Below are 27,079 nucleotides of genomic sequence, written 5' to 3'. Positions count from 1 at the left end.
TCAGTTAGTCATCCATAAAATTACACATTGACACCAACATCGTAAAGTTGAGATGTGTTTTAAATGAGAATACAGTTGATCCTTGAACAATGCAGGGCTTAGAACTGCTGACCCTCATGCAGTTAAAAAATCTGAATAAAACTTTTGACTCCCTCAAAATGTAAGTCTTCCCTCAGTACCCTTGGTGGATAGGATCCAGGACCTGCAGATACCAGATACCAGAATTCACAGAAGCTCAAGTTCCCTGTATAAAATGGCCTAGAACCATGCATAGAGTTGGCCCTCCACATCTTCAGACTGAAAATTCAAGTATTTATTGGAAAAAAAAATCTGGGTATACGTGAACCCGTGCAGTTCAAGCTCATGTTGTTCAAGGATCAACTGTATGTATAAAATACCTAGCCTCACATAACAAATATTCTATAGATTCTAGTTGGGTTTATATTACTCTCTGTCAACATCAAAATGTTCAGATTATTTAGGATATATGTTGCCAGCATCACATTAATTTTAAGTAGGGAGAAGAAATTCTTCTACTCTGTGCAAACCACATCATCTGTGTACTTACATCTTCAAGTCAGTGGTGGGGACTGGAATAGGAGGAGGGAATAGCACAAACAGGAAAGTAACAAGGGTATAGCCAAAATATTTGTATTCTTCCCACAAGTGATTGAAAACTTCAAAAAGAGATATAGGCTTTGAATTCTAATGCCCTCTATTTCAGCCCCTGTCATTAGTTGTAGCTTATGATCTGACCTGCCCCTAGGGAGTCTTTCTAACACCCAGAGCCTTCTAACAGAAATGCACACCCTCCCTCCCTCTCCTCCCAGTCATATATCTGGAAGAAATATGCCTCTCTCCTTCCAGTCAAATATGAAGCTCTGTGAAGAGAGAAAGCAGCCATAAGAAGCCATGTGGACTTAGGGGAAGCTGGCTCTTTTATGGGTTCTCTGAGGTTGGGTGCCTTTCACCAGTTACTGCTATACATCAAGATGCCAGATGGCAATTTCGAAATCCTGACCTGGTGAGGGTGACATTATTATTCCCATTTTAGAATAACCAGCCCTCTGACACTTACAGAGGTTTATACAGTGACCACTTTCACAGAGCTTGGAAGGGGCAGAATCAGTCTTGGTAGGATACGCTTTCAAGAGAAGAGGCTCCAGGACGGATCATCAGAGCAAGGGTTACAGAGAAAGTCCCCAGAACTAGAGTCAAATGACCCAGAAACAGAGGCGGCAGCCCTTGCCTGCGATGGGGCTTTAACCTCTATCCGGCTGTTGGAGCCAGTTAATAGACATGATGAACGCCGGCAGTGTTGGCAAGAAGCACGGGGGAAGGCAGAGATTCCCTGTTGGGCTGTGGCCCTTGCACAGGCTGCTTACTATACCTGGAACACTCCCATATCTCCTTAAAGTGATCTGAGCTACAAATAAAAGTATCAATGATACTAAAAAGTTTTATCTTTGTTCCACTGAGGAAAAAACAGTGACGTTCTCCCAGTTAACGTGCACAGAGATCATCGAGACATAGCAGCTGGTGGTACAAACACTTAGTGGCTTTAAACAACACAAATTTATTATCTTACGTTTCTGTAGGTTACAAGCCAGAAACACGGGTCTCACTGAGCTCAAATCAGCATGTCTGCAGAGCGGTGTTCCTCCCAAAGGCTCTCAGGAGTGATCTACTTACTTAACCGCTCCTCGTTCCCAGGGCCTGCCTGCGTCCATTGCTCATTGACCCTTCCCTATGGCTAAAGCACTGTACTCTGACCTCCACTTCCATTAATACAGCTCCCAGCTCAGACTGACTCTCTTGCTTTCCTGTTATAAGGACCCTTGCTATTAATTGAACCCATTTGAATAATTCAGGATAAGCTCCCCATCTCAAGATCCTTAATTTAATCACATCTGCAAAGTCCCTTTTATCGTGTAAGGTAACATATTCACAGGCACTAGAGATCAGGATGTGGAGATCTTTGAGGGGCCATTATTTTATCTACTAAACAGGTCTTAATATTTTTTTTTATTTGCAGCTTTAAAAACAGAATGAAACCTATTCCTCTTTTGTATTTACCTATCATAGCTTCTTTCTGCTAGTGTTCAGTGCTGGAAACTTCAAAAGCATCAGTGACTCCTTCCTCTCATTCCTTCCCACATCTAAACTCTAAAACATCTAAAAAATTCCCCCTCTCTATCCCATTCACATCCTTAATTCAGGCTCTTTTGAAAAATGTTTTTATTGATTTTAAAGAGAGAGGAAGGGAGAGGGATAGAGAGATAGAAACATTGATCAGCTGCTTCCTATATGCCCCCTAATGGGGATCAAGCCCACCACCCAGGCATGTGCCCTGACTGGGAATCAAACCGTGACTTCCTGGTTCATGGGTCAGTCAACTCTCAATCACTGAGCCTCACCAGCTGGCAAATTCAGGCTCTTTTTACCTATTTCCTGGATTATTTCAAAGCCATTCAAACATCCTCCTGCCAACAATTTCTCCCTGCTCCAATCCATTCTGCAAAGCTCTTCCACAATTATGACTTAACACACAATATGTGTCAAACCCTATTTATAGCCTCCAGTAGCTACTCATCAGCTCACAGGATGAAGTCCATACACCTCTGTTTTCAATAAAAATCCCCTAACAATCTTACTCAAACTTTTCTTCTTCCATCCCCCTTTTACATACCCTATGTCCCAGCCCCACAGAAATATCACTATTTCCCAAAGAGGTCTGTGAGCACTTGAGGATGCTTTGACTTTACTAGTTGTATTACTGGGTGACATTCATCTTCATCAACCCAGCAAGAGTTAGGGCAGCCTTTTCATACACCCACCAAGGTAACTACCAAATTCATCTGTCAATCTCACTGAGAATTTTTTCTCAAGATGCTGTACACTGCCAAATCAGTCATTCCCATCTATGTCCACAACAATCCCTAGTTCTCTTTATCATTACACCTGTAACATTGTTTTGTTATTACTTGTTTATTTATATCATTATATGCCATTTCCAAACCATGAGCTCATTGAAGGCATGTGCTGAGTCTAATTCTTATTTCTAATCCAGTATTAACAACTCCTGGTTCAGAGTAGGTGCTCAATCATATTTGTTTTTGTTCTAAGCAAAACTAGAACTCAGTCTGGTTCTTTGCAGAATAGGAGATTAGTGACATCTGGGAATCAGTTTACTAATATTGATATGCATTTTCAACTTGGGATAAAATGGGGTAGTCCAAAAGAAAGAGAAAAATAATTTCTTATTTTTTCTTTTTTTTCTGTTTCTTTTTGCACTGGTGCTTGATTTGATCCAGCCTAAGAACTACATCTAACCTGATAGAAAGTACAACAGAAAGAAGCTAAACAGATCATAAGAAGGAATCTTGTAACACTTTGGGCAAGAAGTGCTAATCCAGAGGTTCTCTAAGCAGAATTTCACAGAGGTAGGTGCAATGCCAGTGTCTACCCTACCACAGCCTGTTGGATTAGAAGGTTCAGAGTGATAACCCACAGGAGAATCTCTGTTCTGACCAAGTAATAGGGGAGATTATAGCATCCAACAAACTCTCCCTCTCTCAGACAGTCTCAGTGGTTATAGCAGGAGCAGGGGATCTTCCCTCAAGTGGCTCTGGGCATCAAATCTTAGACAAACATACCAGAGCAGAAGAACATGAACGAATTTATTCAGAGATCATTTGAACTTCCTTTAAGGGGGTTGCAGAAAAAAACAATAATACTCTGGAGGTATTAGCAGCTGAGGTTCTGCAATCATGCAAATTGGAGCTAAGAGACATGGGAAACGGAGTATTAAAGTTCATCCAACCTCATACTTACCCAAAGCTGGTGAGGCCTGAAGTCATGCTGGTTAAATAAAAGATTTAATGAATAAGTGAATAATGCATTCATTAATGCATGATAGGATGGAAGTCAGCGTTTTTTCACTCTTACCAAAATGCAGGTTTGATTTTCAGTACAGCTCTATCCTTAGGAAATTGTGAACTCATGTCATTGAATGTCTGTTTCAGATAATACTTAATAATTTTGCCCAACTGGTGTGGCTCAGTGGTTGAGGGTCGACCCTTGAACCAGGAGGTCATGGCATGATTCCCTGTCAGGGCACATGCACAGGTTGTGGGCTCGATCCCAAGTTGGGGACATGAAGGGGGCATCAATCAATGATTCTCTCTCATCATTGATGTTTCTCCTCCTTTTCTCTCTGAAATATAATATATATTTTTTAAAAAGACAATAATTTTAGAAAGTTAATTCAGTGGCTGGCACTTATTTTGGTTTGATTCCTGAGCCTATCATCCTAACACAATATCAGCAGTAAGCTTTTTATAGTACTACTAGAGCCCAAGTACATGAAATTCATGCACAGGTAGGGTCCCTAATGGCTGCCAGCTGCTGGCTGGGGCCTCCCTTCCCGCGGTTGGCCAGCCAGCCCTGCTCCTCCCCTCCCCTCCCCCCCCCCCCCCCCCCCGTTGAACTCCTAGTTGAAATCCCAGTCGAGGGGACAATTTGCATATTAGGCTTTTATTATATAGGATACAGCAGTTTTTCATTCATGGACCAGTAGTACCAAAAACTTTGAGCTTTGATTTATCCACTACATAGCATAAAGGAAAGTTAGACAGGTAATGTGGTTTTTACTAGGGGACGGTAGACACTATCAAATAAAGCATGATGATCTACTTAGCCTTGCTACCAACTAAGGAAGAAAACAAAATAATATACAGAATTTTAAAAAAGAATTGAAACATTAATATAATGTATCTATTCTGTTGTGTAACTATCTATGGGATGCTAAATTGAAATATTGTCTAACATTTTGCCAGTAAGGGGGTGGGGGGGAAATAATAGCAGATGGGCCACGTAGAAGGCAGAACCAAATCATTTTGTATTCCTTTCAATGTAGTTTTTTCAGTTTCATTACAGATATGACTGTGATAGATAATCCTACACCAGAACATGTATCAGATATTCTTATAATTATACTACAGTCCTGGTGCACAACATTCGTGCACTTAGGGGAGGGGCATCCCTCAGCCCGGCCTGCACCCTCTCACAGTCCAGGAGCCCTCAGGGGATGTCTGACTGACGGCGGGGAGCAGGCCTAAGCCATCAGTCGGACATCCTTAGTGCTGCCATGGAGTCAGGAGAGGCTCCTGCCACCACCACGGCCGCTGCGCTCGCCAGCCATGAGCCCAGCTCAGGGCTTCTGGCTGAGCGGAACTCCCCCTGTGGGAGCACTCTGTCCACCAGGGGGCAGCTCCTGCGTTGAGCATATTCCCCCTGGTGGTCAGTGCGCGTCATAGCGACTGGTCATTCCACCATTTGGTCGATTTGCATATTAGCCTTTTATTATATAGGATTACACATGTCTGTTCTTTAGGGCTACTTTTACCAGTAGGATATGACAATTAAAGTATTTTCTGGGAGGGATGGATGAAATTAGGAATCTATGGCGAGTGCAAGACATAAAGATGGAGAGGTTTGCCCAGTCAGTGTGGCTCAGCAGCTGAGCATCAACCCATGAACCAGGAGGTCATGGTTTAATTCCCAGTCAGGGCATATGCCTGGGTTGCAGGCTTGATCTCCAGTAAGGGGCATGTAGGAGGCAGCCAATCAAAGATTCTCTCTCATCATTGATGTTTCCATCCCTCTTCCCTCTTCCTTCCTCTCTCTGAAATCAATTAAAAAAAAACACATTAAAAAAAAAAGATGGAGAGGTTTCTACTAGGAAGCTGCACTGTGATGCCACTGCCCTGCCTGTGACGTTAACTGATTCTACCCAGAAAGATGTTTAGTAGATATCATGCACTAACTCTGTTCCCGTTCAATTTGTCATCAGGAGCTAAGTGATATAACAGCAAACGCAGCAGATGTTGGGGATGACAAGCCAAATTATTGGAAACTCAGCCAATAATTTCTCCTCAAAAGTAAGTTGACTTTATAATCTCCTGCATTCATTTCTTTCATAAGCAGTCTATGGGTTTTCATTGTTGAATCGGAATGCCATCTGTTTCCTGGATGCAGAGAACCTTGGTTCCCGTCCCACCTGATAAGTCCACCTGTCACCGTTCCACTAGCATTCTCTTGTCATTGTAAACCACTCCTTCCAACTGCAGCATTCTCAGTCAGGACCACAGTTGGAAGGCTGATAACATTCCCCCAGGACATTTGCATATTTTAGAAGGGCCACCAAAAATTCTAAAGCTTTGAATTTGCACATTGTCCAGCATGTCTTTAAATGTGCTTTTTTATTAATTTCAGAGAGAAAGGAAGGGAGGGGGAGAGGGAGAGCTAGATACATCGATGAGAGAGGAACATGGATTGCCTGCCTCCTGCACACCCCCTATTGGGGATTGAGTCCGCAACTCGGGCGTGTGCTCTGACCAGGAATCAAATAGGTGACCTCTTGGTGCATGGGATGATGCTCAAACATCTGGATGTTGGACAAGAGAGGTACCAAGGATATATCTATGAGTAAAATAGACATGAGTTCTGCCCTCAAGAATCTTTAATCTAGTAGAGGAGACAGGGATTAAATATGTTATATCATTAATTATGACAAATTCTATCAAGAAAATAAAAGAGTGTGATCAGAGATTACAACAAGGAAGGTTTAATTTAGATTGGAAGGTCAGGAAAGCTTTCTCTGAAGAAGGGATGTTGAAGCTGAAACCTCAAGATGATTGGGAGTTACGTGGGCAAAAGTAAAGTGAAGAATGGACGAGGCTTACCTTTCAGAAGTCTTTAGGTGGAAAAGAGGTTAACCCTTTCCAAGAGTAGATAGGAGAGCAGTGAGCTGGTTTAAAAGCAAACCAAGGGAAGCACTGTCAGGTGTGGCTAAGTGACTTGGAGTGACTTTCCATACACCGAAGGTTGTGGGTTCAATTCCTGGTCAGGGCACATAGCTGGGTTACGGGTTCCATCCCCAGTTGGGGGGCATACTAGAAACAACTGATTGATGTTTCTCTCTCACATTGATGGATTTATAATTAAACTGATTAAGCTGCATTTCTCTATTTGCAGTAGAAACCATTCATATACGTATCTTTTCTATTTTAACACATATCTGAAGCTGTATTGCAAGTGCTGCATGTGTTGTAGTATATTCTGAACTTGCTAATACACATTTCAAAGGCATATTTTTGAGCACTGAAAGAATGAAAAATTTTATGCTAGGCAAAGATGAATTTGGCATGGTCTTTTTCTAGAGGAACATAGAAAAATGAAAGAGAATAAATTAAATATATAAATATCAATTATCTAAGGCAAGAGTGCATATGTAGTATGAACATAGGTAAGATACAAGGCCTAGTAATCCCACTTATGCCCTATCCTGTATTTCGCCCTTCCCTTGTGCTTTTTTATTGCTGTTTATAATATTTAATAAATCCATATCTTAATTGAGCCTTCAGCTAATTTGGAGGGAAATATATTTTATTAGCATTATACATAAATATGTATATTTGGAGACTTAGTTCCTTTTCTTTCTTATACATTTATACATTTTCTCTTCTGTTAATACCAACGTTTGTGGGTTGAATAGTGTCCTCAAAAGTCCACGTGCACCCATAACCTCAGACTGCAACCTTATTTTGAAATAGGGTATTCCCAGGTTGATCAAGGTGAGGACTCAGGAGAGATCATAGAGTGGTTTTACCATAGGCCCTAAATCCAGTGGGAGTGCCTTTTAAGAGACAGAAAAGGACACAGAGATATCCAAAGAGGAAATCTCTGGAGGCAGAGATTGGAGTTATGTGTCTCCAAGCAAAGGAACACCAGGAGCTGGAAGAGGTAAGAAAGAATTCTCCGCTTGAGGCTTCAGAGGGAGTGTGGCCCCCTGGCACTCTGATTTCAGACTTCCGGTCTCCAGGACTATACGAGAATACATTTTTGTTTAACACACCAACCTTGTAGTAGTTTGCAGTGACTGCCCTAGAAAAATAATGCAACAACCATTCTGTTTTGTTACAATTTGGTTTTAGCTGAACTTTGGGATATGAGAGGAGGAAAGAGGCCAATGACAAACATCATAGATAAAATATTCAGCGTTTAATCACCTTAGACAAAGTGCTTTTAAAATGCTTGGGTTCTCACTGCTTAAATAGAAACTCCTAGTGAGAAACGATGATCTCTAGAGTATAACATTTGCCAGAAGCAAGGGTGTTGGCTGAGGTGGCCAGCACACAGGGTGGACTGAGGTGCATATAAGCCTTTTCCAGCACCATCCCTTCGCCATCCTCAACAATGTGTGAAAACAGGAATCCAGTAAAAGATGTGAATTCCTGCTCATCAAGTCATATAGGACTCAGACCATACTAGACTATTAGAAAACTAGAGACGTTAAGGATATATAAGTTACATAAGAGCATAGAGAAATATCTATAATAATACAAGCATAACATGCTAATTGGACCGGATATCCTTCAGGACGACCTTCAGGACCAAGTGGGGGTTGCGAGGGAAGCCCAGGTCCCGGGTGCCAGAGGGAAGCTGGTGCTGGCAGCCAGGGGAAGCAAGGCCTACTCTTGCACAAATTTTGTGCATCAGGCCTCTTGTAATACGATAAAGTTGATTTAGAAGTATAGTAAATACTTTACCCTCTAAATGAGAATGTATCTTATTAGATACCTTATATCTTATTGCCAAGTTCCCACACATAAGACTACATATTAGACCTCTAGTAAAATTTGAATAAATAGTATAAATGGTGTAAGCCACGCTTATGACTATAATTAAATTTTTAAAATAGTAACAGTCCTAAAAACCCAATCTCTTTAAAATAAAAGTAAGTAAATAATGAAAATCAAAAAGAAAAATAGAAAAGAGTAAGTTCTATTCAGAAGAATAATAATTAGAATACTGTCAAGCAAAATATATAGTATTCCTAAAGCCCTGTTTTTAGAGTTAAAAAAGAAAGAATGAAAATAAAATAAACATCTAACTAAAAGTTAAAAGACAAAAGAATCAATGCTAAGAAAAGTGGAATGCAGTTCTTTAAAAGGCAACCGAGCCCATTAAAAATCTGAATGACAAATAAACCATAGATCAAACGTTCCTGTTAGGACAAACTTAAGACACACTGCCAACTTGTCTACACAGCAATGACAACACAAGATAAAATGCAAATACCTAAATTTAGAAACGAGAACAGCATAAAGCCACAGGTCTTTGGTAAAGCCTCTATGCTGGGAGAGCCGGAGCAGCGGGGTGGGGATCAGAATGGCTACGATGCCAACGAGACAACCCATTTGTCAGAGTTCAAGCCTCAGGGCATCTGAGTGTTCATCCCCCTCTGGCCTCTCCCTCTCGTAATTAGAGCATGGCCTACTTCTCTCTGTCCTTTCTCTCTCGAAGTCAGAGCATCAGAAGTTGGGTGTGAGAAGGCAGTGAAGTGCAGATGAGATTTATGAGGGAATTATTTGTCATTGGCCTCTTTCCTCCTATGGTTTGTTCAGAACAATTTAGGCTCAATTGTTTCACTTGCTTAGGAGTATTCAGTTTAGCTAAAATATAACAGAAAAACTATTTCCTCATTAACTGATACTGCGAGGTGTAAACCAATGCGTTTATTCACACACACGTCCTTTATCTCTGACTCTTCACAATTCATTTTTTGGTGTGACAGCAAACAACAGGATTTTTTTTTTTTATTAAACACTGAATATTTTATCTATGATGTTAGGAGACTCTGGCTCCTACTTAAATCTTTTATTTTATTTACCCTGTTTCAATTTAGCACAAAAGTCCTGCCCTACATTCGTGGGCTGTGGTTCCAACGACAATAACCTGTTCAGAGCCTCTGCGGTACCATGCTGGTTGGCTTGGTTGATTTCCTGCCTCTGGGGCTCCGACTGGTCCCTTCTGGCGCTGTCCGAGGTGAAGGAGTTTTCCCTGCAGCCCCTGGGTTCTGGGAAAGTAGTCTGAAGCCCACAGGGCAGTGTTAAGGCAGCCCTGGTTATGGCAGGATCCCCTGGCTGCCTGTGGGGAATAGGAGTCTCAGCCCTGGGATGAAGAGACTTATCCCCTGGCCAGTGCCCCCGCTGCCAGGCGTCTTTGGGTAGGAGGAGGGAGTTTCAGGCCTGGGGGAGGAAGGGAGCGCTTCCTCCGGCCGCTGATCTTCGGCAGGGCTCCCCGGAGGCATCCTTTGCAGCAGCTGCGGGTTTCAATGCTGCCTATTCTGGCCGTGGGACTCCCTCAGTCTGGGTGTGGAATGAGCCTAGCTGGGCCCTCTTCTGTTGCTAGCCTGAGGGTCGGAGATGCCAGCTGTAGACTGCCTTCTTCAGTTGGCTGGGAATCCTAAGAGTCCCTGCTTCTGTGTTGCTCATCCAGTCCTAGGTTCCCAACCAATTCACCTTCTTCTTCTCGCCTCCCAGGGTTCTCTTTTGGTTGCCTTTGCATCGTTGCCAGGCTTATAGTTGTACCTAGTGGGAGGAGCAGGGAGAAATTGTCTGGTCATTTAGGCTTTTGGACCTGAAGCTTCCATTTCCCTCAGAGGGAAGAATCAGAAAAGGTGTCAAACTCCTAGTTTTTAAAAAACAAAAATTATTTTAAAAAACTAATGGTGTCCTAGCCGGTTTGGCTCAGTGGGTAGAGCATCGGCCTGCAGACTGAAGGGTCCTAGGTTCGATTCCAGTCAAGGGCACATGGCCAGATTGCGGGCTCGATCCCCAGTGGGGGAGGGGGGGGCATGCAGGAGGCAGCCGATCAATGATTCCCTCACATCATTGATGTTTCTATCCCTCTCTCCTTCTCCCTTCCTCTCTGAAATAAAATAAAACAAACAAAAACCCACTAATGGTTAGGTTATGAGACAGAAAAATATGGGAGAATGATTATTGAGCTGTTATTTCTCACCTAAGAAGAAATTTTAAAACTGAAAATTTCCCTGGGCTGTAGGTGGAAGATGAGCCAAAGAGCAGCCAAAGAGATGGCAACTAAAGGCAGTCTTTAAGACAGAGCCCTGAACTCGCTCCAGTTGACAGTAGGAGAGACACACAAGATATTTGGTGACCGAATCATAGAGGAAAGCTACAAAATCCTCTTCAAAATAACAATAATGATAGTACAACTGGGACCATGGGAGGCCACAGCAGGAGTTTCCTATGCCATTGTAAGATGCACACAAATGAGCGGTTGCCTGGGGTTTCAGGGGCCTCAAATGCTAGGAGCAGCCCTACTAATTTCCAGGTCCCAGGGAAGCCCACCTCCTCTAGGCCCCTGAAAGAAACAGGAAGTTAATTGGGAATAGAGAGCCATAGACCATGTGTCCTACATAAAGATTTTCCAGAAGCAGGGTATTCAACCCAACTGCAGACATGGACACCTCAGCAGATACTGGATGAAGGATTGATAATGGCGAAGGCCAGTCAGGGCTCTGCATTTCAGCAGTTGTGAGCCTGAGGTCTGTAATAGCTTCTCCTGATATCTTGGGGCCATGTACACACCTCTCCCTACTCCCAGCATTCCCCCTGCACTGACTTGGGATTACAGGAAGAAGGGAAATGTCCATTTGATGGAATAACACTGGCGTGACTAAAGCAAACCTGAATTTACTGAATTTTACCTAGAATTGCCCAAATTAAGTTTCTCTGCCATCAGGTTAAATGGCAGCTTAAAATAGAGATTACATTTAATTATAGACATGGCACTAATCCTCCTCTTTTTTTTTTTTTTTTTTTTCCAATTTTTTTATTAAGGTATTATATGTGTACATATCTTACCATTGCCCTCCCCACACCCCACTCCCATATATGCCCCCACCCCCCAGAGTTTTGCATCCATTGGTTATGCTTATATGCATGCATACAAGTCCTTTGATTGATCTCTTATCTCCCCCACCTCTCCCTAACCTTCCCCTTGTAATTTGACAGTCTGTTTGATGCTTTACTGTCTCTGTATCTATCTTTTTGTTCAAGTTTATAATGTTCTTTATTATCCATAAATGAGTGAGATCATGTGGTATTTTTCTTTCATTGACTGACTTATTTCACTTAACATAATGTTCTCCAATTCCTCCCAGGTTGCTGCAAATGATGAGAATTCCTTCTTTTTTATGGCAGCATAGTATTCCATTGTGTAGATGTACCACAGTTTTCTGATCCAGTCATCTGCTGACGGGCACCTAGGCTGTTTCCAAATCTTAGCTATGGTGAATTGCGCTGCTATGAACATAGGGGTGCATATATCCTTTCTAATTGGTGTTTCTAGTTTCTTCGGATATATTCCCAGGAGTGGGATTACTGGGTCAAATGGGAGTTCCATTTTCAGTTTTTTGAGGAAACTCCATACTGTTCTCCACAGTGGCTGCACCAGTCTGCAATCCCACCAGCAGTGCACGAGGGTTCCTTTTTCTCCGCATCCTCGCCAACACTTGTCGTTTGTTGATTTGTTGATGATAGCCATTCTGACAGGTGTGAGATGGTACCGCATTGTTGTTTTGATTTGCATCTCTCGGATAATTAGTGACGTTGAGCATGTTTTCATGTGTCTCTTGGCCTTCCTTCTGTCTTCTTTTGAAAAGATTCTATTTAGGTCTGTTGCCCATTTTTTTATTGGATCATTTATCTTCCTTTTATTAAGTTGTATAAGCTGCCTGTAGATGTTGGAGATTAAACCTTTATCAGTGATGCCATTTGCAAATATGTTCTCCCATGCAGTGGGCCTTCTTGTTGTTTTGTTGATGGTTTCTTTTGCTGTGAAAAAGCTTTTTATTTTGATGTAGTCCCATTTGTTAATTTTCTCTTTAGCTTCCATTGCCCTAGGGGCAGTGTCAGTGAAGAATTTCTTTTGGCATATGTCTGACATTTTGCTGCCTGTGGATTGCTCTAGTATTTTTATGGTTTCCCGTCTTATGTTTAAGTCCTGTATCCATTTTGAGTTTATTTTTGTGTATGGCGTAAGTTGGTGATCAAGCTTCATTTTTTTGCATGTATCTGTCCAATTTTCCCAACACCATTTATTGAAGAGACTGTCTTTATTCCATTGTATGTTCATGCCTCCTTTGTCAAATATTAATTGAGCATAGTGGTTTGGGTCAATATCTGGATTCTCTATTCTGTTCCATTGATCTATATGTCTGTTCTTGTGCCAGTACCAGGCTGTTTTGAGAACAGTGGCTTTGTAATACAGCTTGAAATCTGGTATTGAGATCCCTCCTACTTTATTCTTCTTTCTCAGGATTGCTGTGGCTATTCGGGGTCTTTTTTTATTCCAGATGAATTTTTGGAGAGTTCTTTCAAGGTCTGTGAAATATGCCGTTGGTATTTTAATGGGGAGTGCATTGAATCTATAGATTGCTTTGGGTAGTATGGACATTTTAATGATGTTGATTCTACCAATCCATGAACATGGTATGTTCTTCCATCTGTTTACGTCTTCCTCTATCTCTTTTTTCAGTGTCCTGTAGTTTTCCGTGTATAGGTCTTTTACCTCCTTAGTTAAGTTTATTCCTAGGTATCTTAATTTTTTTGGTGCGATGGTAAATGGGATTGCCTTTTTAGTCTCTCTGTCTGTAAGTTCACTATTGGTGTATAGAAAGGCCATAGATTTCTTGGCGTTAATTTTGTATCCTGCTACATTGCCGAATTCATTTATTAAGTCTATGAGTTTTTTGACGGAGTCTTTCGGATTTTTTATGTACAATATCATGTCGTCTGCAAATAAAGACAGCTTTACTTGTTCTTTTCCAATCTGGATGCCTTTTATTTCTTCTTCTTGTCTAATTGCAATGGCTAATACTTCCAGTACTATGTCAAACAGGAGTGGTGAGAGTGGGCATCCCTGTCTTGTTCCTGTTCTTAGGGGAAATGTCTTTAGTTTTTGTCCATTGAGTATGATGTTTGCTGTGGGTTTATCATATATAGCTTTTATTATGTTGAGGTATGAGCCATCTATTCCCACCTTGTTGAGAGCTTTTATCAAGAAAGGGTGTTGGATTTTGTCAAATGCTTTTTCTGCATCAATTGATATGACTATGTGATTTTTATCTTTCAATTTGTTTATGTGATGTATCACGTTTATTGATTTGCGGATATTGTACCATCCTTGCATTCCTGGGATAAATCCTACTTGGTCATGGTGTATGATCTTTCTGATGTACTGCTGGAGCCGATTTGCTAGAATTTTGTTGAGGATTTTGGCATCTATGTTCATGAGGGATATTGGTCTGTAATTCTCTTTCATTGTGTTGTCTTTATCTGGTTTTGGTATTAGGGTGATGCTGGCTTCATAGAAGGAGCTTGGAAGTGTTCCTTCCACTTGAATTTTTTGGAATAGTCTGAGGAGGATAGGTTTTAGTTCTTCCTTGAATGTTTGGTAAAACTCTCCTGTGAAGCCATCTGGCCCCGGGCTTTTGTTTGCTGGAAGCTTTTTGATGACTGCTTCAATTTCGTCCATAGTTATTGGCCTATTGAGCTGTTTAGATTCTTCTTGATTGATTTTTGGAAGGTTATATTTTTCTAGGAATATGTCCATTTCCTCCAGATTGTCCAGTTTGTTGGAATAGAGTTGTTCGTAGTATTTTGTAACAATCCTTTGTATCTCAGCGGGGTCTGTTGTTATTTCACCTCTTTCATTTCTGATTTTGTTTATTTGGGTCCTCTCTCTTTGCTTCTTGGTGAGCCTGGCTAGAGGTCCATCAATCTTGTTTATCCTTTCAAAGAACCAGCTCTTGGTTTTGTTGATCTTATGTATTGTTTCTTTGGTCTCTATGTCATTTATCTCCGCTCTGATCTTTGTTATTTCCTTCCTTCTGGTTACACTGGGCTTTTCTTGCTGCTCTTTTTCTAGCTCTTTGAGTTGTAGGGTTAAGTAATTTATTACCATTGTTTCTTGTTTTTTGCAATAGGCCTGTAGAGCTATGAACTTCCCTCTCAAGACTGCTTTCGCTGTGTCCCATAGATTTTGGATTGTTGTGTTTTCATTGTCATTTGTTGCCATGATGTTTTTTATTTCTTCCTTGATCTCTCTGGTGACCCAGTCCTTGTTTAATAGCATGCTGTTTAGTCTCCATGTGTTTGATTTCTTTGGATTGTATTTATTGTAGTTGATTTCCAGTTTTATGCCACTGTGATCTGAGAAGATGCTTGATATAATTTCTATCTTCTTGAATTTGAAGAGACTTTGCCTGTGACCCAGCATATGGTCTATCTTTGAAAATGACCCATGTGCACTTGAGAAGAATGTATATTCTGTGGCTTTGGGGTGAAATGTTCTGAAGATGTCAATTAATTCCATCTGGTCTAGTGAGTCATTTAGGATTGCTGTTTCTTTGCTGATTTTTTGTTTAGAGGATTTGTCCAGTGGTGATAGTGGGGTATTAAAGTCTCCTACTATGATTGTGTTGCTATTAATCTCTCCCTTGATATCCTCCAGGAGTTTTTTTATGTATTTGGGTGCTCCTATATTGGGAGCGTATATGTTTACCAGAATTATTTCTTCTTGTTGGATTTCTCCCTTTAGTATTATGAAGTGGCCTTCATTATCTCTTGTTATGGCATTTACTTTGAGGTCTATTTTGTCAGATATAAGTATTGCTACCCCAGCTTTTTTTTCATTTCCATTTGCCTGAAAGATATTTTTCCATCCCTTCACTTTCAATCTGTGTGAGTCTCTTGTTCTGAGGTGGGTCTCTTGTAGACAGCATATATATGGGTCGTGTTTTTTTATCCATTCAGCTACTCGATGTCTTTTGATTGGAGCATTTAGTCCGTTTACATTTAAAGTTATTACTGAAAGGTATTTGTTTGCAGTCATATCTATTTTTGTGTCTGTATTCCTTCTTACCTGTTTATTTCTTCTTTTTACAGTATTCCCTTTAGCAATTCTTGCATTGCTGGTTTGGTGGTGATAAACTCCCTGAGGCTTTTTTTGTCTGCAAAGCTCCTGATTTCCCCTTCAATTTTGATTGATAGTCTTGCTGGATATAGTATTCTTGGATTCAGTCCTTTGCTTTGCAACACTTTGTATACCTCCTTCCATTCACTTCTAGCTTGTTGTGTTTCTGATGAGTAATCATTTGACAATCTGATGGGTGTTCCTTTGTAGGTAACTCTCTGTCTCTCTCTTGCCGCCTTTAGGATTCTCTCTTTATCATTTATATTTGCCATTGAAATTATGACATGTCTTGGTGTGGGTCTTTTGGGGTTGATCCTGCTTGGGACTCTCTTTACTTGCGTAACTTTTATCTTTCCCATATCCGGGAAGTTTTCTGTCATTATTTCTTCAAATAGATTTTCTAATCCCTGCTGCTCTTCTTGTCCTTCTGGCAGCCCTATTATACGCATGTTACTTCGTTTCATGTTGTCCCGAAGCTCCCTTAGGCTTTCCTCCTGCTTTTTAATTTTTTTCTCCAATTGCTGTTCAGCTTGAGCTTGTTTCTGTACCTGATCTTCTAACTCACTAATTCGGTCCTCTGCTTCTTGTAATCTACTGTTGAAACTTTCCATGGTGTTTTTGATTGTAGCTATATCACTTTTCATTTCTTCCTGATTCTTGCATAAGTTGTTGATTTTCTCATCCATCCGATGTATAAATTCCATGACCATTACTCTGAACTCCTTTTCGGTCATGTTGCAAGCTTCATTTTCACTAATTTCCTTTCTTGGCGACTCCACATTTTCTTTCCTCTGTGAGTTATTTCGTTTCCCCATTCTGGCTATTACCAGAAAGCTCAAGCTTCTGTTTGCGTGGACCTGGGTCGTGTGCTGTGGGGACTTCGCTCCACCCTAGTTTCACTGAAGTGCTCTGACACTAGGACGTGTGACTGTCTTTGGTTGGTGGGAACCAAACTTGCCCAGGATCAGTGTCCCCAGTGTTCCGTGTGGTCTCGTGTGCACATTTAGAATCAGGGGCCCTGTCTGCACCACACTGTTGGTATGTGCCGAGAATGAGATCCTTAGCATGTGCCAGGAGTCAGAGTTTCCCTGTGTCTGCACCAAGACTCGAGTGTCAAAGTCTCTGTTGCCTTGTGCGGTTTCTCGTTGAGAATCAGGGTCCCTGTGTGTGCACGCACCAACAATTGGGGTCGCTGGCTCTTAGTGTGAATGCGCTGTGAGTCAGGGATCCCAGGCAGCTGTGTCCGGCGTGCCAAATTCCCTGAAGTGGGGCTGCGTCCTGTGTGTGCTCTCTCTACTGAGCCAAACCGGCTAGAGCGCACATTCTTAAAAACCTGAAGGTGAGCCGGCTCAGTGCACTCTCCCAAAGTCCCAGAAGGGGGGCGGAGTCCGTCCTGCGCGCCAAATTCCCCAAAGGGAAGCCCCTCTGTGCACGCTTTTAAGAATCTCCGAAGGGGGAGCTGTGCCCCGCGAGCCAAATTCCCCCAAATTCCCCGAAGGGGAGCCCTCTGTGCGCACTGACAGATTTCCCCGACGGGGAGCTGCTTCTGTCCCGTGCGCGAGCGCGCGCCAAATTCCCTAAGAGGGAGCGCGTCCCTGCGCAAAGCTCGGCAGCTTGGGCCAGGGGCGGGTCTATCAGTTACTATGACGCTGTCTATGCGCGCGCCTGTGAGCAGCTTGGGGGAGGGGCGCGTCTATCAGTTACTATGGCGCTTTCCGCACGCCTGTGGGCGCTCAGCAGCTTGGGGGAGGGGCGCGTCTATCAGTTACTATGGCGCTATCAGCGCCTGCGAGGAGGGGGATAGGCTCTTTGACTCACGGAAATCTGCCGGGAAGTCTGGATTCTTGTTTGTTTGTCTGAAGCTGTGATAGCAGTTCTCTGTCCCCAGTGGCTGCAGGGTCCTGGTTTGTGTCAGAAGCCAGGATCCGAGTCTCGGGCAGCTCTGTTTCCCAAGATGGCGTGGTCTCTGCGTCCGCACCAGCCGCCGAGAAGTGTCCGCTTTGTGCGCGGGGCTCCGCCGTCTAGGGCTGCCCTGTTCGGGAGCCCCTTGGAAGACCTGCAGAATCTAACTGACCCTATCTCATACACACACACACACCACACACATCTACACTCTCCTCTATGGGTTCCTCACTCACACTCTCTCTCTCCCTACCTTCCTGCCGGTCGCCATCTTTTTCGTCCCTTAATCCTCCTCTTTTGATACCCAAAGTCTGTGGACTTCTGAATAATTGTGTTACTATACCAAAAAAAAAAAAATGTAATCAGAGTAAAAATAAATTAGTTGTAATAAGACAGATATATATAGATAGACAGATAGATAGATATACCATTTAGATTTCATTTTTCATCTTAAAAATCCATACATAGGAAATTTATGGATCTAGATTTTATTTATGTCATTGAAAAATAATTTAAATTTAGCTACAAGTTTTATAAGAAAATTGGTGAAACTGGTTACTAATGAGAATAGAAGATGAATTTTGAAAATTACAGCATCACTTACATAATTTTGAATAAAAGTTAAAGATGTATTTACTGAGTTTACTGAAAGATTTTTAAAATGCATTTTTTTTCATTTCTATTAACATAACTTCTGTGAGATTGGTTACTAAGGGCATCACCCAAATAAAACATAGATATAGTTAAGTATATGTTATCCTGTGCAAATAATGTCATAAATCCAACATAAATAAATTAACATATAGAAATCCAGATTTTTTTATCACATTAAAAAACTTTAAATATTGGTATACATGTTGTTTATACAAGATGTGTAGAGGAATTTAATATGAGGAATTGCTTTTAATCCAAAACTTTTAAAAACAAATATATTTTTATTTGTTATAGATAGCATTCCCAACTATAAAATGGTGTACTCTATAGAAAGTAACTCTGAATCTATGTATATCTTCTAACAACACATATTCTGTATGATTTTACCTCTTTTCCAATGTGTGAAGAGAACACACAGTATTCTATAAGCAATATCTTGCATCGACTAACACCTTTTTCCCCCTCACTTTCCAAGGTGAGATCATTGCAAAAAGAACTTTAAGAAAGCTTACTCAGTAGATTTTCTAAAATGGAAACAACCTAAACCTTTAGAAATAGATGAATAACCAAGTATATCAAGATATATTGTGAATTATTGTCAGTTACCAAAAGAGAGAATTTCAAGAAATACTTAACATTGGGGAAAGCATTCAGGTTACATCAGTCTGGCAAGGTTATGGCATGTTAGACATAGAACATGCTCTGTGCTGTCTTTGCAGGTTGAGGATATTACTTGCCTGGGTCAAGTATATTTGTTCTTCATCCATACATACAAGTCACCTCTTCACTGATTATCAGTCAAAATTCATCAAGTCATTCTTTTTTGTGCTTCACCTATGCCCTGAACTTAGATTGTATTATGCTTGTGGCGCTGTCTTATTTCTAACCTTGCTGTGTCCTACTTACCTTTGTGTCACCAACCACTAGCATTGAGGTTATCCCACAGAGCAGCTCAGTCCTTGTTTGTTGAATGCATAAAATAGAGACAGAGCCCTGATTTCAGATCATGTACTCAAAACAAGTTTCTTGGTTAATTGAGGGGTTTGCACATAAATGAGAACTCTTGAGATTGATAAACCTGAAAAAGAAGAAAGAGCTAAAGAAAAAGGAAAACTGATATTGATTTCATAAGTTGTATTTATTGAAAATTCATACAATGGAAGCTCTGAACACATGTTTGAAAGAGGCTCTCTTTCCTTCTTGGATTTTGTCAGGTAAATTGATCAATTAAAGAGCTGTCACACTGGCAATTGATCTTAAAACTAGACTGTTCTTATCAGCAAGTTGTTTTGGTTAGATTAAAGTCATATGACTGCATCTTCACTTAATTGTTTTTCCTTTGTTAATTTTTCTAAAGGGAAGGAAATGAACCAAAATGAAGGAAAATGGTGCAAACAGACAAAGCATTGACCAATCATTAAAATTCCAAATGCCATTTATTCCTGTTATTTATCAGGAACTCAAATTGGGCTTTCATTCGTATTTTACCTCAAAACTCTAATTGTAAATCTGTACCCTGACTAATATGATAAAAGTAATGTGGGACTTATTGCTACCTCTCAATATGTAGTGCTTTTAGGTATCTTAAACTTTATTTGTGGTGATGGTAAGTTTACATTTCCGCTAATAATGGAACTCTATCATGCTTACAAAATCTGGGGTAGGTCTTTCAATATTTGTCATGAGTCTGACTACAGAATTCTGAAGTTCTTATATTAGGCAGGACTGAGGTATCCTATAGATTGGGTTTATAGAACTGGCAAAGCAATAAAGATTAACAGCCCCTCCCGTCCCTCACCCCCAAATCCCCATCATGCAAATTAATGATCTGCTCAATCATAACTAACCAATAGTGTATAACCAATAGAGCATTCAGTAGAAATTTGAAGTAGAACAAATAACATGGGGTGTTTTGACATAGAATGTATTTCTGCTTCATTTTATGCCTTTCCACTTGTCTTCTAAGTAATATTTTAAAATTACCTCTGAAGAATGAGACTCAACAACACCTACATTTGAACAGAAGTCTAGCCTCTAGACAGATGTCCTATTGCAATCTAGTGAATCTTTGGAGTTTTGAACTTATCAGCTTTGAATTGCACTGAATCTTAGGTTCCTGCTGCCTCCGTGAAAGTAATAGAATCATAGGTCGGGACTTTGGCCATTGTCTAACCCAGTTGTTCTTAGTAGAAGTGGTATCGCCATCTAGGAGTGCTTTAGAAATTTGTGGGTGCATTTTTTGATAGTTGCAATTACTGGGGATCTAACTGGTGTTTAGCGAGTGAGAGTCAGAGATGTCCTATCAGGTGTGGGACAGCTGCCCCAAATGAAGACTTATCTCACATTCTATCTGACTGACAAGTATCCCTCAAATGTCAGTGGTTCTGAAACTTTAGCCTACATTAGAATCTCCTGGAGGGCTTGTAATAATATAAGAGGGCTCGTCCCCATCTCCAATTTCTAGTTCACGGGGACTAGGTTGGAGCCAGAGAATTTGAACCTTTAACAAGTTCCCAGGTGATGCTAATGCTGCTGGTCCATGGGCCACACTTTGGGACTATAAGCCTAGATGATAGATAGCATGTAGGTGGAAAATCTGTTTATAGTAAGCCAGAAAACTAGGTCCATTTGATGTGTAGAAAAGTTATTTTTACACTGAATATACACTGAATATTTTGGTGCTGCAACCACCATATAACTTAAAAGAACTGTGTTGTGTTCAGTTTAACAAGTGTTGTGTAACACTTTATTACCAGTCATTACCAGTGCCAGTGACAGCACCAGTACCACACCTCTGCCTGCCTGCGTTTATAGCTTTCACATATAAATATATAACAGAAGAGGTTTGAAACTATTTTAACAAACAGAACCAAATATTATTAAATTACTAGAAATGTGAAATTCAGAGCTTTCTCAGTATTTCATTCATGTAAGTTATTTCAAACTATGTATATACCATTGCTGTACTATTAGAGCACAGGTGTAAAAATTACATATTGAAATAATTCGTTTTTACAGATGCCATTTGAGTTTTCAATCTTATTTTGATATTGTTCTCAGAAATCGGCCCCACAACTTCTCTGCATCCTCTTCGTTATTGTTTACTTTTCTAATCCATCTGCTATCCCCTATCACATCAAAGAAAACAGTTTCTAAGGACCACTTAAGTATTAGAGACCTATAGAAGAATTTTAAGATAGGGTGTATTTTTTTCTATCACTCCCCTTTCCTATCTCATAAAATAGTTACTTTGATATTACTTTTAAATATTGGGCCCACTTCGTTTGTATTTTTAACATATTCTTTCATTGTATCCACTTCACCATCTCTGATTTGTCTTGATGTGTTAACTTGTCTTTTTCCTGCTATATCCAAATAAGTCTGACCTTTTTTAATTGACTCTAAGACTAATTTCTTATTTTAATGTAAACCTTTATATCTATTCTTCTATTTCTTATACTACTTCCTATAAAATAGCTTCTGATCACCTGGTATCCAATAAATCCAAGCATTTATTATAAGAAAGTACAATTTTTTATCTCTTCAATATTTTCTTCTGTAGAGTCACACACACATTGTCTGTAGATTCTATTACATTTTGAAATGAAATGTATTTTAATAATTAGTGCCTTTATAATTATTCAAATTCTATTTACATTTTGGGGGGTACATTATTTTCTTTTTAATTAGAATATTATACCTATTTTGCTGGGAATTATATTTGTAATAGTTTCTATTATATGTGAATTTCACTTTAGGACAAGAGAGTATTAAAATGTATGCTATAAAGAGATGTTGGCCCTGATAAAACTGAGAACCACTGATCTAGTTCAGTCTGTTGAGGTATTTTTTGTGGAAATAGAGACTCACTGTGAAAAACTTAATATATTTATTTGAGAAGCCACAGTTATTTGGAGAAACCAACCTTTCTAAAATCTGAGTTTACCAATTTAAAATTCAATAATCATGCAACTAAAATAAAAATAATGTGGTTGTTTTCTTTTTCCATATTTCAATGGAGAAGGCAAGAAGCTGAGTATAGAGTCATTTCTAATCATGGATTATAATAGCAACTGAATTTTCTTCATGGCTTCAGGTATAATTTTTCTACGGTAAAATTCATTTATAGGCTTTCTCCAACTAAAATCTATAAATCCACAGATTCTTGTTTGAGTAAAAGAAATTGTGTTATAGATTATCCCTTTTTCATTATAGCATAACTTTGTTCTGCCTTGAGATGCTAAGAATTGGGTTCAGGCAACATTTTGAAAGGGATACATTTCCAGGGAAAATGCACAGAAATGAAGGCAATCATCCTCAACTGACAGAAAAGAGTGGTGAACTCAGAAAGGCCAAGAACTCAGTCAATACGGAATCAGGCCGAGCACAATGAAGTACCAGATTATTAGATAGCGGCCTTCAAAAGTGCAATACTTATAACCCAGGAGGAGTTTGGGTACTTTGAAAGCTGGGCTCAGCACTTATTAAGCACTCCCATTGCACACATCAGAGATTGCTGAGTGTTGGTCCAAAGTTTACTACCACAGGATGCAGTGATTGAATATGTCTTTGTATGGGACCTAAAGAAATGAATCCTTTTCAGCAGCTGATATACTTTAAACGTATTACCTTAGCCTTCTACAGAATCAATGCCACTGCATGGGTGTTATTGCTGTCGCTGTTGTTATTATTGTTTTATGGTTATAGTTTTTTTTGTTTATTGTTTTATGTTGCTCTGGGAAGACTCGGGGGGTATCAGTGTCTGAGTTGTGTGGCATTGGGGTGGCGGCCATTCTCCCCACTTTCTTATGAACCTGTCTGGTGCTTCCCCTCATGAGAGATCCACTACCCATACCCTCTAGGTTCCGGAGGCCTCGCCTGCTGAACTTTTAGTGGCTTTGCCCTGCTGAGGTCAGGGCAAAATCTGGGACAGACTGAGTTGTATAGCTCCAGGTTAGGGACACCCTCCCCCACCTTTCCTGAAGCCTGACTCGTCACTTCCCCCTTATAAGAGACCACTAAAAAGGGGGAGAGAGAGAGAGAGAGAGAGAGAGAGAGAGAGAGAGAGAGAGAGAGAGATCTCTAGCCCCATCCTCCCTACACCCCAAGGTCCCAACCTCCTGAGCTCTGTCTCCTGCTGGCAGAATTTGGGGCAGACTGAGTTGTGTGGCTCTAAGACAGGGGCCATTTTTCCCTCACACACCCAACCAATACATAGCCCTCCCTTCACATGGCCAAAAATTGGTCTGTTTGGGCCTGATAAACTCTGCTGGCCTCACCCTGATGACTCCTTGAGACCTGCCTCAACACAAAGGTGTGTGAGCACCCAATGGGTGGCAGCTAGATTTGGTATACCCGGGGACATTTGCTGAGTGGCCTCAGACTCAGCACTGGCATCCAGGTTTGAACCCGAATAGACACTTCTCCAAAGAGGACATACAGATGGCCAATAGACATATAAAAAGATGCTCAGCATCACTAATCATAAGAGAAATGCAAATTAAAACCATAGTGAGATATCACCTCATATTTGTCAGAATATCTGTTATCAATAAATCAATAAACAAGTGTTGGCAAGGATATGGAGAAAAGGGAATGCAGATTGGTGCAGCTACTATGGAATAACCTCAAAAAATTAAAAATGGAACTGTCTTATGACCTAGTGATTTTACTTCTGAGAATATATCTGAAAAAATCCAGAATACTAATTTGAAAGAATATATGCACCCCTATGTTTTTTGCAGCATTATTTACAACTAGAGGCCTGGTGCACAAATTTGTGCACTGGTGAGGTCTAGTCAGCCTGCCCTGATGGGGGTCGATCAGGGTCAGGGCTGGTGGGGGAAGGAGAGGATGCAGGAGGTTGGCTGGCTGGCCCCGCCCCCAATCCAGCCCCTGATCAGGGTTGGATTGGGGGGGGGGGGGGGGCGGCGATCAGGCCCAGATCAGGTGGTTGGCCACCACAGTGCATGTCATAGCAACTGGTCATTCCGCCATTCGGTCACTGGCCTTTTATATATATATATAGATAGTGAAGATTTGGAAGAAGCTTTAGTGCCCATCAGTAGATGAGTGGATTAAAAAAGCTGTGGTATATTTACACAATGGATTACTATGTGGCCATAAAAAAATAAGGAAATCATACCCTTTTCAACAGCATGGATGGATCTGGAGAGAATTATGCTAAGTGAAATCAGCCAGTCAGAGAAAGACAACTGCCATGTGAGTTCAGTCATATGTGGAATCTAATTAACAACATAAACAAATAAAATAGAAACAGACTCATAGAGAACAGGCATAGGGGAGGGGTTGGGTGAAATAGGTGAAGAGATTAAGCAAAAAAAAAAAAACACACAAAAACTCATAGACATAGACACACTAAAACCCATAACCATTTAAAAATAAGCCCAGAAAAGTGAAGCACATAGTGCTTTTAACCTTTTCTAAGGATATCACAAGGGTTTCATTCACATCTTCACAACTGTTGGATGAGACTTTACACCACAGTAATTATTGAGGAAAAAAAGAAAAGAACAATTTTTAGAAAACTGAGAGACAGCATAAAATCCTGTTGTATAAAGAGGTCCCTGTGCAATTACATTTAGTACATTACTCGACTGTGTGGTTGAAGTAGTTAGTCTTTTAATGGAGATGCAAAACAGGAATCTGGGCTAGTTCAAGGATAATGTCGAAGTGTTCAGTAGGGAAGGATGTTAAGTACTCTGGTTTATTACATTCTGTTTATTGCATTTTGAATACCTTAAAATGACTATTTAATGTAGCGGAAATTATAAGAAGTACATTTTCTACCAGCCACTTTTTAGCAAAAACCTGTGAGATGTGACCAGAGATCAGAGGCTAAATCTTCATTACATAATGGAAACAAGAAATGAATTTCTAAAAATGAAAGGGCAACTCCCAGCTGTGAGGAGTTTTATGTTTGTTTTTAACAGACTTTTCACTCCCAAGCCATGACTCACATTTAAGAGTTGCCCAGTCCAGAACATACCCTTGAGGCTGAGAGTTTTAAATCTAAACTTGAGAACATTGATTTGTTGAAACTTTTGAAGGCATAAATATAGACTTTGTGTGACCTTAGCCTGGGTGGGAAAACAATGGTCAGTTATTAAACACTGACTCCCTGGAGGGTAAAATCCTTCAGTAGAATACCAGGGCCAAGAAAAAAAGTTCATACAATGAGGTGTTTTTGTGTTTGTTTTTAGAAAAACATAAATATAAAATATTATAATTCCTAACAATGAAAACTAAGAACAGGAAGTATAAAACCTGTATTTTTTTAACCCTCATTGCTATGGGATGATACAACAATAACAATAACAAAGATACAATTATTCTTATTGATATTTCAGAGAAGGAAGGAAACAGGCAAAACCAAAAAGAGATGAGTTGAATCAGAGGGCGACAGTAGAGAAGAGGAGAGAATCCACCTGAGTGAAGCAGGAAGGAGAGAGGAGAAAGAACTACCTGCTTAAAAACACAAAAGAATATATTTATCATTAGGATTAGGTCTTGTTAAAAATATCAGAAAAAGCCAAAATAACAGTGGTTTAAACAAAGTAGATATTTATTTTTCTCTCACATGAAAGCCTAAGCAGGCAGACAGCTCTAGCATCAGGGGCCCCACATCCATTGGCAACCTGGATGTTCCCTGCCCAGTCATTCCCTGCCCACCCTATTATGGTGCCACATACTAGTATGCCCAGGTGGCTGCTCACACTCCTCCACCATGTTCGTATCTTAAAGTCCTTTGGGAGTAATGAATCATAATGTAAATATCTGTGTTTTATGATGGTCTTAGGCTCTACAGCAGCGGTTTCAACCTGTGGGTCACAAACCACAGGTTGAGAACCGCTAGCAGGGTGGCCTAAGACCATCAGAAAACACAGATATTTACATTACGATTCATTCACAGTAGCAAAATTACAATTACGAAGTAGCAACGAAAATAATTTTATGGTTGGGGGTCACCACAAGATGAGGAAATGTATTAAAGGGTCGCAGCATTAGAAAGGTTGAGAACCACTGATCTATAGACAAATAATATTCATTTCCACCAAAACCCATCATTTATTCATTTTTCTATGATCACAAAAAATCAGGGTTTTTTTTAAGTTATAAGAAACTAATATTTCCCAATTCTTCTGAACATTCAGATTTTTTTATTTCTAGGTTTAATAAGTAAATACTATTTTAGAAGTCAATATGTGTTTTCCCATGAAGTTTTGAAAATTTTCTTCAGATATGGAAAGGAATTACTTGAGATTGTAAAGTTTACTTTGAGGCTCTTAGAATATTCAGTCAATTTACTATGTCTGCTCATATCCTTGGTATTTTCTTCTCCCCACAATTCTAATTTACAGTTGTAGTCTATTGGTGTGATTAGTTAAGGCATCAAATTTCATGTATTCTTTCAATAAAGACAAATTATTAAATGGAATATTAAGTATAATTAAGTTAATTCCTTTGTAAGACATTGCATGTAAAAAATAATTAGGGAGAAAATGTCATTTGTAATCCAATATGTCCCTATTTAGAATTATGAAAATAAAGCTATTCCTTCTATTGGGAATAACTCTAAATTAATTTGTGTTGAAAGAAAAATACACTGAGAATTACATTTATGTAGTACTTACTAATACTGAAATGCATAATC

The 27,079-nt window shown here is 40.2% G+C and overlaps 1 protein-coding gene across 1 annotated transcript in view; it reads left to right on the top strand.

Moving 5' to 3' along the window:
- Nucleotides 1-5,923: 5,923 nt before the first annotated feature.
- SMC2 (structural maintenance of chromosomes 2) overlaps nt 5,924-27,079 on the top strand; it is a 119,251-nt gene continuing 98,095 nt past the window's right edge. The window contains exon 1 of the mRNA XM_079789861.1: nt 5,924-5,942. The gene's annotated coding sequence lies outside the window, so the exon portion shown is untranslated. The remainder of the gene's footprint in view (nt 5,943-27,079) is intronic.

This window comes from Cnephaeus nilssonii, assembly GCF_951640355.1.
Source record: "Cnephaeus nilssonii genome assembly, chromosome: 14".
Classification (NCBI taxonomy): domain Eukaryota; kingdom Metazoa; phylum Chordata; class Mammalia; order Chiroptera; family Vespertilionidae; genus Cnephaeus; species Cnephaeus nilssonii.
This window is presented reverse-complemented; position numbering and strand designations above follow the sequence as displayed.